Source organism: Manis pentadactyla, chromosome 10 (genome assembly GCF_030020395.1).
Source record: "Manis pentadactyla isolate mManPen7 chromosome 10, mManPen7.hap1, whole genome shotgun sequence".
NCBI classification, from domain to species: Eukaryota; Metazoa; Chordata; class Mammalia; order Pholidota; family Manidae; genus Manis; species Manis pentadactyla.
This window is the reverse complement of record NC_080028.1, coordinates 29024511-29043076: the sequence shown is the minus strand read 5'-3', so window position 1 is coordinate 29043076 and position 18566 is coordinate 29024511. Positions and strand designations below refer to the sequence as shown.

The 18566-nt window shown below is 40.0% G+C and overlaps 1 protein-coding gene across 12 annotated transcripts in view; it reads right to left on the bottom strand.

Annotated features, from left to right (window-relative positions):
• Positions 1-14961, bottom strand: part of ATP2B1 (ATPase plasma membrane Ca2+ transporting 1) — a 126323-nt gene extending 111362 nt beyond the window's left edge. For 8 of the 12 annotated variants that reach the window (XM_057486518.1, XM_036890080.2, XM_036890081.2 and 5 more), the window contains exon 1: positions 14220-14437. The gene's annotated coding sequence lies outside the window, so the exon portion shown is untranslated. Of the gene's footprint in view, positions 1-14219; positions 14438-14833 lie in introns of those variants that run through there. The other 4 variants (XM_036890086.2, XM_036890088.2, XM_057486520.1 and 1 more) reach the window with 4 other exon arrangements.
• Positions 14962-18566: the final 3605 nt, after the last annotated feature.

The following is an 18566-nucleotide window of genomic DNA, read 5'->3' as shown; positions in this document are numbered from 1 at the left end:
CCCATTCAAGAGTTATTAAGAGCCTCTCAGGTATAAGGCACTGTGCCAGGGTTAAACGATAGAAAGATAACAGTCCCTGCTCTCAAACTGAACATCTCATGGAAGAGTAAAACATGTAAACAACAAAATAGAAATTTTTAGATGTGCTATGAGACACTAAGAAAGTAAAGCAGAGACGTGGAAGTAAATGGCATGAGTTGTACACACAGCAGGAAAAGACAAAGAATCCCAAATATCTAACCAGCCTCACAAAAAGGAGGCCAGAAGATAAATTTTAATCAAAAAGAACAAACTTCCAAAATCCTTTAAACTCACTAATTACAAAGGAAACAACCATAAATGAAGATAAACATCTACAAATAAAGATGTCCACTGGAGGACTAGTTAACATAAGAGAAAAACTCAAAATCCAAACACCTAATAATAAAGGAATAACCATGGGGTAGAATACTCCTCTCATTAAAATGATATTAATGAAAAAAATTTAATGATGTGAGAAAATATTACAAAGTTTTTTTTAAAGCACACAATTATATCACACCCACTATAAAAGCACACACATTATCTCAAGCATGTTAAAAGGTACACAAATATTTTAAAAGGTCAAAAATAAATAAAAATATTAAAGCTGGCTATTTCTCTGAAGTAGCATGAGTGTTCCATTTTTATATTGTTCTATATTTTCTAACATTGTACAGTGTTATTAAATCTTTTTTTTTTTTTGAGAGGGCATCTCTCATATTTATTGATCAAATGGTTGTTAACAACAATAAAATTCTGTATAGGGGACTCAATGCACAATCATTAATCAACCCCAAGCCTAACTCTCAACAGTCTCCAATCTTCTGAAGCATAACGAACAAGTTCTTACATGGTGAATAAGTTCTTACATGGTGAACAGTGCGAGGGCAGTCATATCACAGAAACTTTCGGTTTTGATCACGCGTCATGAACTATAAACAATCAAGTCAGATATGATTATTCATTTGATTTTTATACTTGATTTGTATGTGAATCCCACATTTCTCCCTTATTATTTTTTTTTAAATAAAATGCTGAAGTGGTAGGTAGATGCAAGATAAAGATAGAAAGCATAATTTAGTGCTGTAAAAGGGCTAGTGTAGATGATCAGGTCTGTGCCTATAGACTAAGTATTAATCCAAGCTAGACAAGGGCAACAAAACATCCACGGATGCAGATTTCTCTCAAAACAGGGGGGGTGAGGTTCTAAGCCTCACCTATGTTGATCCCCAATTTCTCACCTGATGGCCCCCCTGCAACTGTGCCTGTCTTAGGTTGTTCCTCCCTTGAGGAATCTTACCCGTCTCTGGCTGACCAGCTGTCTTCCGGGGCCATACAGGGAAATGTAAAGTTGGTAAGTGAGAGAGAAGCAATATTATTTGAAAAGGTTAGCTTTTTACTTCTTTGCAGATTTATGCCCTGTGGCTTCTATGGCCAGCATTTGTCTTGAGGTATCTTTACCACTTGGAAGAATTATGATACTCGTTAATTTTCAATATGAATCACGAATGCTACTAACGGGCTGTAATTAGGAAGGAAGAAGAAAAGCTATAGAAGTAGCAGACGGAAGAAAACATGGGAAGATTGATTATTTCTTTGACATAACTTCTTGTAGAGTAACATAAGTATGTATGGGTTTTAACAAACTACTAATTAAATTGCATACACACATTAACAGAATAGGAATACAGATACATAACAAAAGCAGACCTACAATTATCAGCCATATCCAGTGAAACCAAGAAAACTAGTTAGGTACCCTAGGCATTTGTGAAAACTTATCAATAATATAATGGATATTGTCTAACTGAATTTGAATAGTTTGAGAAAAATCAGACAAATTAAAACAACACATTCCTGGGAACTGTTCACATCCCATATGTTCTTTTAACAGTAGATAGTCTATAGTAGAATGATTTTGAAGCACTGCAACTCGCACTTCTAATTCTTGGTTGAGTTCCGACAATATAGAACCAGTCAAATATGTTGTTTTACTGTGTGCACAGGCCAGCTTAGATATCTCCTTCTGCATTTCAATGGCAAGTCCAGGAACTGGTGGGATGAATGCAGCTACAACTGCAACAGTGCCAGGATCTTTGTTGAAGTTTTTTGATGATCATCTTCTGGAATGACTCTTCCAGAGGATGTTGATGTTGGAAGTTCTTCTTCATATCGTATCTTAATTCGTTTTCTGGGTAGCCAAATTAGGCTTTGATCCTCTATATAAACACAAACAAACTCTTTGCCCACACTTTGATATGACCTTTATACCATTGTGAAGAACCTATTGGAGACCACCACACAGGAACTGCTTTTTTTTTAAGAGAAATATTATCAGAAAACTTCCATAGCTGATCATCCGACACCCCCCTTCGCGAGGTGCTGGGTTCTCGCAGGTGTGGATCTAGTCTGGCTGTTGTCCTGTGTCTTCTGGTCTCTCTTTTAGGAATAGTTGTCTTTGTTGTATTTTCAAAAATATATGTGGTTTTGGGAGGAGATTTCCGCTGCTCTACTCACGCCACCATCTTGGCTCCACCCCAGTGTTGTTGAATTTTAAAGTGGAAAAAAGGTTATGTAAGTCACTGTATTTTTAGGATTTCCCATTAAAACAATTAAAAACACTTGTCACCTTTTTCAGTAGAGAACATTTCACCCCAAGATTCCACAGAAACCATTCATTTAAACAGGTTAATATTTGCAAACTGCTTAAAAGAGAACCTGACAGGTAGAAAGCAACTACACAAGTGTTCATTTTATTCAGTCATTTAAAATTCCCTTTACTCAATGTAACTAGTGTGTTTTAAAGCCAGTCTGTTTTTCATGGCACCTGGGCAAAAGAACATTGGTTTTGTTTTTTCCTCTTCTGAATTTTAGTATCTTTTAAGAGATGACTGCTTTTCCCTCTGAATCTCTACTTCCTTCAAAGAAAGAGAAAGAGGGAGAGAAATTCAGTCAAATATCAAGTTCCTCAAGGGAAGATAGGAAATTAAGGGGTGGCATATTAAAATATAGTCAGTTGTTAAGACATAACTACAAAAAGTGAACTCCTTATATATATATGTCTCTCTTATTTATTAAATATTAGAATCACTCATAGTCAACATTTCATGGGATTAAACTCTTAACACTATATACTTATTCAGATAAAGAAATGCAGATATCATGTATCAGACTGTTATTAGGAAGAGGGCTATATGTAATTATTCAGAAAAAAATGTCTTTACATGTGTTTATGAGTTGATTGGCATGTGCGTGTGGAGTGGTGGTGATAGTGAAAGACATCCCAGGGGAAATTCCAGAAACAGAAGATGACAACCAACTGTTCTATATAATAAAGAAATGAGGCAGTTCCAGAGTGGAAGAAGAACTGAAGGAAAAAACAAGGACCTTAAGTTTGGTTGTGGACTGTCTTTCCTAAAGAAGGTTCCGGTCAAGCCCACCTTGCTCACTTAAGCTTTTGTAAAAATGGATTCTTTTAACCAAAATACTGAATTCTGCATCTAAGTTGCACAAGACTGCACCAGACATTTCTGGACTATCCACATATAAACTTATTCCACGTATGTATTAATTTTAGTTTTGACACACACGTGAATAAAGTCTGCATAGAGAACCACATCTATGAGGATTAAAAAAAATATATGTCAAAATTCTTTTAGTCTCCCTACCCCATTTTCTACTCAGAGGCAAGAGAACAGGCGTCCTTCATTTTAGTACCTAACTCCATCTTAAAAATAGTATTTACAGGGTTCCTGCTTGCTTTTTCTGTTTTAGGTGTTATTATCTGTTTCAACACCACTCTTTCTCCCACTCTCAGCACAATCACAAATGCTTCCCAAAGAATTTTTATCTAGAGTGTATGAAGAAACTACAACTCAGTAACATAGACCACCTGAATAGAAAAGTGGACAAAGAGCTAAACAGACATCACTCAAACCTAAGATAACCATCAACAGATAAATGGATAAACAAATTGTAGTATGTCCAGACAATGAAATCCTTTTTGGCAGCAACAAGGATTGAACTATTTTATATATGCAGCTTGGATGAATCTCAAATAATTATGCTGAATGAAAGCCAGACCAAAAAAGTGCACGTTATATGGGTCCATGCACATAAAATTCTAGAAAATTCAAATTTACAATGACAGAAAGCAGATTAGTGGTTGCCGGAGGAAAGAAAGAGGTGCGAGAGGGGAAGGGAAGAAGACAACAAAAGGCACAAGGAAATTTTGGGGAAGATAGGTGTGCTCATTAACTTGACCATGGTAGTTTGAAGGGAATATATATAAATCAAAATTCAAGCTTTTCACTTTAAATATGTCTTTAGTGTATGTTAATTATACCTTAATACGCTGTAACAAATTTTGTAAATTATGAGAGAAAAGAACACAAATAAGCTAAACAGGAGTTGTGCACTCATATGTGGGGTTTTCTGACTATGGAGTTCACTGCAGGGTGATCTAACTAGGACGTTTTATTTGGACAACGTCCCCCTCCCCTCCCAACGCTGTCCCCTGCCCCCTACACACACAGAGAGCCTCAGTCAGAATCTTTAGGTCCTTTCCTAGAACTGGTCAGAGTCCTCATAGAAGACACTTCAACTCTGGCCAGCATCCTGAAAGCTAAATGAGGGAAGTCTGGGGATCTTAACATATATGTGTAAATTCTCATTTATTATCATTTTAGTATAATTTTGGCAGGGAGCAGAGTTAAATGCCAGTTATATGCTCCTTCTTTAAATGAAAGTATTTGATAAATACATTTAATGGAAAGCTAAACTATTCATGAATCAAACAGCACATCATGCATGAAACACCACATATAAGCTAGTTTGAAAACAAAATTAGAAGGCAAACCTAAAATAAAGAATTAACTGAAAATCTGAGGCAGAATAGGGGGATAAGAAGACCTATTATGGGTGTTTTTTTTTTTTAAGTCAGGACTTCCAAGAAAGAAAATTCAAGATTCTCCCTGACATTAGATTCTATACTTTTTTGGGAGATACAAAGAAACCAAGCGATTATTAATCCAAGGACATTTGATTTTTTAGTGTCAATGATAAAACTCAAATTTAAATACGGAGAGACCTTAAGATAACATTACAGAGTAAAAAGCAAAATCACAAGTGCAGGACCACTCCACACACACAAATACCATAAAGATACAAAGGCTTTAAGAAAGGTGAGCATTCCCAACAAAAAGGAATGATACAGCAAGAGGTCCAGGAGCAAAAGAGAATCAGGTTGGTGCACATGGTGTGTATGGGGTCACAGGGAAGACAGTGTAGCTCAGAGAAGACAAACAGAACTCTGTGGCATCTTACTATACTGATGGACAGTGACTGCAATGGGGTATGGGCGGGAGGGGGGGAACTTGATAATAAGGGTGATTGCAATAACCACATTGATTTTCTTGTGAAACGTTCGTAAGAGTGTATATCAATGATACCTTAATAAAAAAAATGTGAAAAAGAGAATCAGGTTAAGTTCCAGTATTCAATTACATATGAAAATAGTGGAGTTTAAGCTTAAAGGCAGATGAGTTTAAACTTTATCCTAAATTCACTCTGCAACCAGAGAAGGGTTGATTGACTAGCTGACGTTTGTTTTTCTAATACTGGACATTCAGAGGGTTTGGTGCAAGAGGACTGCCTTTTCCTAGGCTTTGTCATCATGTCTTTCCCATTTCAAGGTCTTGTTTTTGGCCTACTATTTGCACTGGTGCCGTTTAACAATTAGTTGTCTGGACTGTTCAAAGTACGTGAAGTTGGTGATTCACTTTTTAAACACACAAAAAGAGTAAAGCATCACTCATGTGATTTGGGGCATAAGTAGGGAAGAAAAGGGCAGAATTACAGCAAAAGAACTAAAAATCTCACATTATCTCCAGGTATCAGCAAGGCAGCAAGGAGTATATGCCAATGTTATCTATGTATGTCCCAATAGGAAAATACCAAAATCCTGTAGGAATAAATCATTTCACATTTCTGGTTCCTCCAGTTTCTTCCTGTACAAATTTCTTTTCAGTTTTTTCACTACCCAAACCACTCTATGCTCCTCTTTTGATCAACAATTTTATTATGACTACTATGACACTAAAAAATTTTTTATTTTTTATTCTAAGAAGGCAATCTTAGAATACTTTCTACAATACCTTAACGAACAATTAGGTCTATAAAACTTAAATGGGATTAAGAGAACGTCAACAGTGCACCTATACACTCTGTACTGACCACTGGAAAAAGAAAAATTTGTGGAAAGCAACTTTTTTCATGCATATTTTAGTAAACAGCTTACATACTAAATCTACATAAATCTCTAATTGCTTAAATGTTTGAAATTATGGCCCCATGTATTGCATAAGCACTCAACAGAAATGACAGTACATACAGACTTCCATTTCTAGACCTAAGGAAGGGAATTAGAAGAATGACCACATACTATGCTTTTAATTTCAACTGAGACTTTGTGCCTACACTTTTTCCTGATGCCTACAGTATCCTACACCAGGTTATGAGCTGACAGCTCATTCTCAATTTGTGGAAAAGAACTCTCAGAAAAATCAGAACTTGCAGCAAACAGACATTTGAAACTTAGCTCCAAAAGTATTCCTATAAATAAGTAGCAACTTCAAGAGAATCATATTTAAAATTTTAATCCGTAAGAGATGCTTCATATTATGGCATTTTACGTCATGTATCACACTAATGGATTACAGATCCAACAAGCACATCTTAAAGAGCATATATCCTGATGAATGGAAAAGATGTTACAAACTAAAGAAAGGGTAAAACTGATCATTTTAAGATATTTTAGTTACTATAATGGGTATACAATAAATCAGAATAAACTAAAATGAACAAGTTACTACACTGAAATGAAATGGACATTTCCTATTCTATATACAGAAAATTCTATTGTCCTGGCAATATTCTGTGAAATGTAGCTGTGTCCTCCAGAAGTAAAACAGGTTGATCTATGACTCCATCTAAGCAAAATTACATTCAAAGGTAAAAAGGCTTTAGAAATTTTCCATGAAAAATTCCTCAACCTTATCTGCTTCACCTTAACATCTCAAGCCAAAAAATGTCTGAATCCTATGCCAAAAAACACTGATTGAATATTTGATGGGTAAAATTCTACATAACCTCAAGAGCCCATCTTATCTGAACTCTGTATTATTTCCAAATTAACGCTAAGACGAAAAAGATATATAATAGATGGGAAGTGTATGACCTAGACTACAAGGGTAGAGAAATTCAGACAAGCAAATTAATGAGTGATGAGTGGGAAAGATAGATTCATGCTGTTTTGACGGATGGGAACATTTAGACAGACAAGAAGACGAAGGGTCCTATCAGGTAAGAAGAAAAACACAATAAAGTCACAGTAAAGGCAACAAGAAGGGGTACGTGTGAGACCACCAGACCATGGCTGTCATGTGGAGGGCAGTCAGCAGCACTACAGCACTGGTCTCAGCTCAGGGAAACATGGTTCATATTGTGGTCTATGTGAACTGCACCCCTGAAGCTGTGCAAACTGGTGATCCTGGTTAGGTCATATACAAAAGCAACAGGTGGAATGCTCCACTAAAGGGTTTCTGTGAAATAGGGGAGCACAACACTAAACACATTTAGATAGACTCAGTTTATTAGCATATCAAACTTACGGGAGAAGTCCTAAGTGAGAAAACTGTACAGACTGGCTTTATCTTGGATTTTGGTTTTGACCCTATCCCCCCATGAAGCCCCTATTAGTATTTCTTAAAACAAGTGCTCTAAAATACACTTCAGAAAATACTGAGCTACTTTATAAAAGGCCTTTGGAGTCAAGGTGCATCTTGATAAAGAGAAAAATGAGGAACAACTGAAAGTTTAACTGATGAAATTAAAACAAAAAATCAGGCACAAATATGAAAGGTAGATTTAAGCAGCAGATCTGAGAATTTTGAGAGTAAAAGTATGTTTAATATCTTTCTGGGAGCAAACTACCTCAGAGTCAATACAATGAAAAATAAATCAACATTGTTAATAATCAAATTATTTTTAAAAGCATCTTTTATAAACAGTCAAATCCTTTTTAAGATTTACTTTTCAAAAAAGACAACTTTTACTCTTAAATTTATCGGGTCTTTACAGTAGTCATACCAGGTTACAGTTAGGCAGTTTAGTCTCAGATTTCACAATGTAAGCAAAGCATGGGTCCATTCAGAACTATCCTTATTCTTTCCCCCAGGGGCCCAGGTGACAGTACTATCATTAATACAAAGCCGGTATCCCAGATTTTGAGATACCGTATTGTTGAAGTTATTGTAATTTGAAATACCAAGTCATATTCTTACTAAAGAACTAAAAACACTACATATTGGTTAGAATAGCTAACAACTGTCTTAGGAAAAATTTAATAAATAGCTTTAAAAGAACATGGTGAAAAAGTTATTCTCAGTTTATCTGGATATTTCTACCGGAAATCTTTTTTAGTTTAGATTTCATTAGTAAATTACGATGCCTAAATATATCCTAAAGCATAGCCAACAAGCCTAAGTTTTTGGAACAAACAAAAATGTTTGACACAGTCTTGAGATGGACCTGTTTTGAATTTAATTTCATTATAAAATATATTTTAAATACAGATACAAGCTATTTACTATATTGCTGTAATGAAGCAAAAACAACTGCATTTTAAAACTGCTCTTAAAGGGGAAGTCATCCACATGTGGTATGTAGTTTTAGAAAAATCAGTTTAAAAAGTCAGACCAGTTTAAATCAAACAGACTTTACAGTGAGTTCGTGAATACACTGCTATGCAAACTGTTAGTTATTTAATTAGGTGTAATAGCAGTAACTTCCGTTTTAATGCACAGAATGGTAAATTACCAGCTTATTAATATTCTAGGAAGATTAGGTACTAACATGCTGTTTTTGAAGGTATAACTTCATGGTAAGTGAAATTAACAAGGACTACTATTTATCCACCAATTTATGTCCTTTTAGTCTGAAGGAACATCCAATGTCTCCTTCCAAAAAAAAACTAAGAGCTGGACTAAGGCATAAATATACAGTAGTCTATGACATGCCATGCATTATTTTTACAACAATAAGCCCCCATGTTCAAGTTCAAGTTATCTGGAAATGGCAGACACTGGGACTTGAAAACAAAAAGAGAACATTCTCCATCTAGAAGTTTAGAGACCTTAATAAGTGAACTTAATAAATAACCATAGATGAATCTTCTGAAAGAAGACAGCACACACAGATAACAGAAATATTTGCAATTTATCAGGTTTATAAGTGTCCAAAACCACCAAGTTCACAAATCAAACTTGGCTATAATAGTTAACACTATTTGAATGCACAAACTCTGCTATGTTCAAAGTCAAATAAATCAATGATGTCCTTCTAATTTATAAAGGCATCTGTAATACAAATTACGACTTTAACCTAGTTAAAAGTTCAACATCAGTGTCTCTCAAAATGCAGACTACTGGGCCCCACCCCAAATTTGCTGAATCAGAATTGAGGGGGAATGCCAGAATGCTGTACTTTCATCAACTCCCCAGGTGATCCTCAGGCATACTTATGCTGGAGAACCACCATCTTCTTTGTGAGATTTGTAACAAGGTTTTGGATTTCAGGAACTAAAATCCCTTGCGTTTAGAACCTTTTTAAGCCAAATTTCATTATTTAACAAATTAATGTTTCAAAAAACTTAGGTAATAAACACGTTGTGGCAGAAAAACAAGTACATGAAAAAATTATAGCAGAAAGTAAAATAACAAAGTTTTAGTACAGGCCGTTTAATTTTTAACACAAGATTTAAGATACCCCTAATCATCTTCAAAGGCCAATAGGTCTTTGAAAACAAAATTCCTTACTTAAAAATAATCCAATTCACTATATTAAAAATATAGTATTTCAAATATGTTCAAATTCATTTACTCAGGTGTTAAGTAAATAAGGGTATGAACTGTTTGTCTTATACTAAATATACGCAATGATTAAACTTATAAAGCCAAACCCAAATAAAGCTTTCCATATTCCACTATTAAATTTACTCTGGTCAGAAACTGATTTTTCACAAACTTGTGTAACTTTCACAAACTTACATAAACTTGTATAATGGAAAGAGCAATGGAGCAAAAACTAGAAGCCACCCAGAGTCTAGTTCTGGCTAATCTAACTTCTAGCTATGTGACCGTAGGGCCTAGACAAATCATTTTACCTATCTGCAGAGAGAAGGCAACTATCTATTACTGATCTCAAAGGATTATTTACTGTGAGAACGAAATGAGAGAGTATGCAATACATTCTGAAATACTGTAAAGCATTTTATAAATCAAAAGACTTATTAAGAGAGTAAAATTTGAGAGACACTATCTTTAGGTGCCTGATGTAAATAGACTATTACAGAAGCAATGAAAAACAAAAACTGACCTCATAGATTCAATCAGATATTGCACATTATTGTGTATATTCTATAAATTATAAAACATAAGAATTGGATTCAGCTACCTGTCCACGTCCCTGTTTATAACATCTATTTCTTGTGTAAAGATAAATGATATCAAATAGGCCATGAATTGATAGTTGTTAAAAAAAAACTGTTCAGTAAGCATATTATTTTACTTTCATGTTTGACAATTTCCATAGTAAAAATTTTAACAATGTATGTTTATAAAAAACACTTGTAAAAACCCCAAAATGAATCTTATAAGTTATCTTTTTGAAAATTATTCCCATAACTACTGCATCATTCTGCTTCAGTGTTACTACAGATTCTACATATTCCAAAATAAACTACTCTAAGTACTCTTCTATACATTATGACACCTATTATTCCCTTCCAACTGGACCTGTAAATACTCTTAGCAAGCTGAAAAAATTTAATTCTTAAGTTCTGCTTCCTGATCTCTACTCCTTTGGGTTTTCTGTTGTTCTTGTTGTTCATTCATTACAAAATTCTAGAATTAAAACTTAAAAGCAACCAGTTTCAACTTAAATTTCCTTCAAAATGTACGGAAAAAAGGGGGTAGATACTATTCTTTGTTAGAATTGAAAAGGACCACGGATACTTGTTATTGGCCACTCCTTTTAAACCCTACTCATCTATGCAACTCAATCCACATAGTAAGAGGCGGTTTCATCCAAAATCAAGTTAACATGTCAGACAAAAGAAGTTAGTGAATGTAACCCCCAATCAAGGATTTCTATTAAAGTATGCATAACCATGTATAAGTATTCTGCATGTATCAACCTAATCATCCAACTAAAGTTCTTTAGCCTAGGACCGTATTCCACAGATTGAAAAAGCATAAAGGACTTTTCATTTCAAACAGGTATTTTGTTTAATAAAAACCTTAAATATAGCTCAATAATTTAGGCTTTATGTCTTTATGAAGTCTACAAAGAAACTGCAGATGTTGAATTAAAATTTAAATGCAGAGAGAAGGGTAATATGGTAATAAAACTGTATTTGGTAATTTCCATACATTAATTTATCCATTATTGTAGAGCTAAATCTTTGTTTCTCCATGTTATATCTGCAGTCACAATAATCAAAAAGCATCCTGTGCCAGAAGAGCTTGTGTACCTTAAATTTTTGATCTGGGAAGGGGGAAGGCCAGGAGGGAACAAGTGGGCAGGGAAGGAAATCTCACCAATTCAGCTGTCACTACAGCATTTGTTTTCTAAGCATTAAAAAACTCCATTTATTTTTATGAGATGCACTGGAGAGGAGCCATATATAGAAATCACTTTTTCAAATGATGTCTTTAATAACTCTGAATGTAAGTACTGCTGGAAAGCCTCATTTGTATTATTTAAAAACAAGCAATTGTACAACTCACAGTAAAACCATAGAAGGCAAACTGCTGGAAGATGAAAACCAAAAAGAATGATTATACCTTAATCAAGCAAGGTTAAAAATTTTACAGACTTTGTGCATTTACTTTTGAATCAATAGCAGAGAAGCTAAGAAAAAAACTGTAAAACCACTATCAGGCTGGTAGGTACCTTATTTAGTGGAAATTGCTCATTTTAAATATCTATTTACAATGCAGCTATTACTTTCCTGTAGATCCAGACTGTCATTGCCCCTATTTTTTTTATCATAAACACATCAAAACTAGTTTCTCACCTCATCTCAGAATCGTACATTAAATCCCAAGCTTCTGTTAAAAAACCATGACTTTCCATACAACTACAAAAATCCTCCCTAAAAGAGTGAGGAATTACAGAATAATGAAAAATGAAGACAATTTTACCTTATACATCTAAATGGGGATGCCAGTAATGACAAGTGGAAAAAAAATCAAGAAGTCGTATTCTGAATTTTCACCATTTTAATAAAAGAAAATTACGAAATTTTAAATTAAAGGTGGCGCTCTGTCCTCACCTCACCCGATTGTGACTCACTTTTGCAGACTATATGGTAGGAAATAACAGTTAGTTTTCAAAGATCTTTGCAGTTATACCCAAACCAAAATCAGGACAGAGATCCACCCTTAATTACAGCAATTTAACTGTCTTACCCAAAGCAAGGTAGAAACTAAAACGTCCCCTGAAATCACAACCAAATAAGCCCCTCACATACACTAGTTTCCAAAGGTTCCTTTTAAGGAAAATGTTTTTATTTACTTCAAATTTGAACTCACCAGGGCGAAGGAAAAAAAGAAGAGGAGGAGGGACCAAAACGAACCGCACAAGTACAAAAAGCAGATTCTGCTCCAATCCCTCTAATTCCCCCAATCCGCCGCTGCCACACACACAAGGACAGTCTGGGGAAAGCTCGCAACAGGGCAAGCGGTGAAGGCCCTTCATTCTACTCACGTGGGCCACCATCCAAGGGTCACACACCCTCTGCTCGAGGACAGCCTCACACAAAGCCGATCCTTACAAGTACTTTTTGTAAAATACACTCAGGGTGAATAAGAGCTTTATTTTAAAATAAGGCTCGCCTCAGGTGGGGGTTAAACACAACAAAGGCTTCCATGTGTTGAAAGGCAGGCCAAATATATGCATATACCTACACAAGTATGAAAAAAATCCACATAACTAATTTATCATGATCAGCAGTTGATACCAACAGGAGCCATTAGATTATTAATAAACCCAGAGAAGTAGCATGCACAGCAGACAAAGGTGGCTGTCTACTGCGCTCTAACCCCAAGTAAAGGTGCCTGCGGGGGAGGGTCCAGCCTTCTGCAGATTTAGAGACGCTCGTGCATCCGACCTAGGCATACACACCCCGCCCCCCGCCAAGCCCCACTGCGCCGCACAGGATGAGAACACTACCAGCGCTGCAAGTCCCGGAGACAACTGGTGAATGAAATGCGCACAGAGACCACCTGGCTAGTGACCGTGGCAAAGAACCAGTGGTCGCTAACTAGCTTTAGCCATGGGATTCTCCTACAGGATGGAATAAAGGCAGCACAAACCCCCACCCCCGCAACTGGAATGCGGTTCTAACTGACCCTTTCCAAAAAGAGGGTGGAAGGAGAAGGCTTCTTTTTTTTTTTTTTTCTTTTAAACTCAATCCAAAAACACGAATGAGAAACAACCGCGAACACACTGGGGCGGGTAGGGGGACGCAGACGGGAGACGCAGGGAGGAAGGCGAGGAGGCTCTCCAGCTCCTGGGGAATCACCGTCCGTAGTGACAACGCATCAACCAGGCGGCCCGGTCAGGGGCCGACGCGGGGCCCCCGCTCTCCGCCCGCGGAGCGCCAGTGGGGCCGAAGCCAGGGATTAGAGGAGTGACCCTCCCGGGGGCGCAGGGAAAGAGGGCCGAGCACCGCTGCCCTCAAGGTCACCAAGCACCGGGGCGGGGGCGACCGGCGGCAGGATGGGCTGCGGCGCGGGCGAGGCGGCTCGGAGAAGTCGAAGAGCTGTGGGTGTAGACGCGGAGCGCCACCGAGCCCCGTGTCTCCGGCCCTGGGCGGGGACTCCCGGCCGGACCCGGCGCAGAAGCGCGCGCCGCGAAACCCGCTCACCTTTACGATCCGGAGGCGGGCGCGACAGGAGACAACCTGCTAGGGGCCCCAGACGCCCCCGCCAACTTCTCGGACTCCACGGCAGCCCGCGGGGCACCCAGCTGTCGGGACCCCGCCGCGCCGCCCGACCTCCGAGTTCCGCCCGGACTCCCCCGCAGGTGACCTGTCCCGCCGCCACCACCGCGGTCGCACGGCGGCCGCCACTCACCTCGCCCGGCAGCAGGAACCATTTTCCGAGGGGGTAAGAAAGGCGAGGCTGCAGGAAGGTCGGATGGGGGGCGGTGAGGGACAGCGGGAAGCGCAGAGAACGCGGGCTCGGTCCGCGGCGCGTCCGCAGCCGGCTCTCAGCGCTCGGGCCTCACGCGGAGCTGCGGTGCACCTCGAGGATGAGGCGGCTGCGGAGCCGACCGGCTCAGCGTCCACCGGCCGGGGCTCCCTACTCACGCTGCACCGCGAGGAGGCGGAGGCGGCGGCGGAGGAGGAGGCGGCGCCCGGCCCGGCCCCCGCCCAGAGCCCGGCAGCCGCCGAGCGGCCGCCCCGCGTCCCCGCAGGACCCGCCTCTCGGACTCCGCAGAGCCGCACACAGGGCGCGCCGCGCCGGGCAGCTTCACCAGCCTCCCGCCGCCGTCCGCAACTGAAGCGGCGGGCGGGGTGCAGCCCCCGCCGTGAGCCCTGCAACCCGGCCCGCTCGGGGCGGCACCCGCGGCCACCGGGGGGCGGACGGCCGAGCACGAGGGCTGCGCGAGGCTCCCAGCAGGGACCCCGTGTGCGCCGGGTGGCCGGCGAGCCTGCAGGCCTGGGCAGGGGGAGGTGAACTCTCACCCGTTCCGGTCTGGCGCTCCCTTCTCTCCACACCCACACGCCTCCCGCTCCACGCTGGCGCACAGCTGCTCCCGCTGCTACTGCCACCGCAGCCGAAGCTCGCGCCGCCGCCGCCGCCGCCTTGGCTGGGCGCGGTCACGTGACGCGGCCCGCGGGGAGCCTGGGGGCGGGCGGGCAGGCGCGCGCGCGCGCGCGCGCGAGCGCGGAGGAAGCCCGGCTCGGACGGGGACTGGGAGCCTTGCGGCGGTGAGAGGGCGTTTAAGGAGAGGACGGGCGAGCGCGCCCTCGGCTGGCGAGCGCGCGCCGGGCGATTAGAACTTGCCGCGCGGTCAGGAAAGGGTGGCCGGAGTAAGGGGCGGGGGAGTCGCGCCTCCGCGCGCCCCTCCCTCTCTTCCTTCCCGGAGCGCCTCGGCCCGCCGCTGCCCCCGCCCCCTCCCTCTCGCTCCTTTCCTCCTGAGGCTGCTCGCGATTGGCTGAGAGGCTCTGACGTTCGTGTTTCCATGACGTATAGGGCGTGGGGAGCGGCGGGGGAGGAGGGGGCGGCTCGGGCGCGCGGGGCGGTGACTCCGTCAGTCACCGCTGCAGTTTCGGCGTAGGGTCGGATTGCTCTCACCGCGGTGGATGCCGGCTAGCGGGGGACTGCCGCAGGCTGACTCGGGCGCTCTTCACCTGGGGCCCCGCGCGAGCCACCCGCGGGCCCGCGCACCTCCAGAGTCCGGGGCACGGCCGAAGGGCGGGCGAGGGCGAGCGCTCCTGGCGAGGACAGGCTAAGGCCGACCCCGCGTCAGCGGACCTCCTCGCCGCGTCTCTGCTCCACGCTGTACTGGACTCTGCCTGTCCCGGGCCGTGGCGCACGCGCCGGACCACAAAGTGCTCCCAGCTCACTTGCTCCCAGGGGAGGAGAGCCCACTCTCCCTCCGGGCACGGGAGCGCTCGTCTCCGTTCCTGCCGGTCGGGCCCCCAGACCACGGGCATCCCCGCTGCAGCGCCCGAAGGGTTAACGCAGGCGTTCGGCTGCTGCAAACAGGCCCCTCAGGATCCGCCCTAAAATTCCTCATGTTCTCACTTTTTATCTATGCCAAGGTGTTGGCTCTTTTAGCTCACTTGTAGCATCTGCATCCCGTACCTACCTTCCGTGCGGGGAAAAATGAGAAAACACAGGTAACGTGTGGGATATAGTTACTAAAAGGTAACCTGCTTTGCCCCAACCTCCAAAAAAGTTAATAAACTATCTGTAGTGACATATACTTTAAAAATAAAACGGTTTTTACTTCTTACATACACGCATATGTAAAGATTGGTGTCTTACCCAAGACCCCGCCCTCCACCTTCATCTAATCGTCTGTATTTGAACTAACCGTCGCCGCTCATTCAGAGACCTTGTCCGACAGTGTCATTTTCAGTACCACTTACTCAGGAAGTTCTTCAGTCTCCTTTCTCCTAACTCCAAGATAGGAAAACTTAATATTTGCAACGTCTTCTTAAAAGCATACAGGCGATGCCAAGGACTTTTATTATATTTTAAACATTTTTAAAGGTTTCTAAACAAAATACGTAAAAAGTTTAAAAAACTAAAAACTACAAGTTAACCCTGTTAAAAATACATTTTTAATCAGTTTAGGTATTTTCCAGGTCAGACATTCCCAGCCTGTTGAGTTGTGCCTTGATGTGCAAAATAAGCCGTGGGCAGAGTGACAATGTTTTTCCTCTCTTTAATCACTTGTAAGGAACTGAATGGTGTGGTACCATGGCCCTTCCTGACACTATTTCAAAATTTCTTAACAGAAGAACAGATTAACTTTTAAAAGCGGCTTAGACAAATGTAAGAATTATTGGCTTTTGTCCAGCTTTTCCTCCAAGGAAGTCGCAATGTAAAATTGAATTATGCATTCTACTTGAATAAGAATTTGACATTAAAGTAATTATGAATCATTGCTATAGTACACTAACAAAATGGATAATAGATTAAACTAGAATCTGTTCACTTTGTGCATTTATTGCAATTCCAAATAATAAATACATGCTTTTAAAATGTGGTCCTGAAAAATTACTCAGTACCTTCACTTTAGAACATAATTTCAACAGAATTTTCATTTATAGAGATTATATACATATCTCAGAACACATTTATATGCATTTTAATGAACTGTGAGTCACATACAATGGTATACTTTTACTGTCACAGTCAAGATGATTGTACTGTGTAGTATTTAGTTCTTATATTTTCATTCTTCAAACAGCAAATAAAGGCTGAAAGTGATATAGAAATAACTGAAAATTCATTTTCACATTACAGTAAGAAATTAATCTTTTTCTCCCAAAGGTTTAGTAACTGAAATGTCCTTAATTTCAATTCCTTAAACTTTGGCAATTCCGAAAAAGAAAAATAAAAATGGAATTACTTGAATTCAAAGATGTCTGAATTGCATTTGTTATTTGATAAAAATTGCATCTGATATAACCATATTTCTTAATCTTAGACCTCACTTATCCTATGGATTTAACTGACCAGAGATATATCAGTGCATAATTAGAACAATATAATAATGCAATTTATTGTTGGAATACTTAATCTTAAAAACTCTTTTAATACCCTTTGAATATATTTTTGTTACACTGCAAAATGTATAAAGGTGTTTAAATCCTATGGCAAGTTACTACTTGGCATGTCAACATTGTTTGAAGATAGGCCGTACATTCAAAGGGATGTGTTCTGCAAACTGTTACAGTATGTTTCTTTTAGTGGAGTAAATCTAAACCATTGATTACTTTCCGATAAGTTGATCAATTCAACATGAACTAGTCGTGTGTAATTCACAGAGATAGTTTTCTAAAATCCTCAGTGTAATTATGTGTAAAGGGAAACATTAGGATCTTTATTCCCTCAAGAATTCTCACATGGATCTAGCAGGACAAAAGAAATGACAGCAGAAGTAGTTTTAAAACCATATCATTTCCCAAAATACATATTTATACAAATGTGCATGTGTTAGTTCTGATCATTGCAGAATGCTAAGAGAACTGTCTGGTGTAGGGAGTCAGGAGGAATATTAAATGCTTCATAAAAAGTAGTTGTATATGTTCTCAAATTTCTGTTTACCTGGATTACCAAAGAGATAGATGTCAAGAGAAGCATTACTTAGCTGAGAACCACAAAGAACTGTTACCTGTTTATTGTTAATAAATTAAAAAATTAATTACATTTGCTGAACTGAATAAAATATGATTACAGGTAAGCCTAAAATAAGATAATCAGTCACACAATGGAAAATTTTAATAGATGAAAAATGCAAAATGGTTGGATGTCATTATTGACAGGAATTATTTAACACCCTGTACTCTTCACGTGTAAGACAATTTTTTCTACCCTGAATGTTATATAATCAGGTCATAGAGTATGGTCCTAGATTTAAATTCTAGAGAATCAAAAAAAGGGAAAGATTATATTTAAGTATTGTTGAGGAGGCTTTCCTAAAAGAGGCTTTGGACTTGACTTGTGCCCTGGAAGACATATAGGATTTAAATTAATAAAAAAGAAGATGGGCAGTAGAAACACCAGGAACAGTAGTTGGGGATTAACAAGTTTCTCACATCCATTTTCCTATTCTTTTATCATCCATGAAACATATATTGACTATTTTTGATATCCTTGCCTCCATAAGTGGAACTCATTTATTTTCCCATTAGTAATGGTGAGTTACGGTATATCACCAGGTTGTGAGGTTTTGCTGAG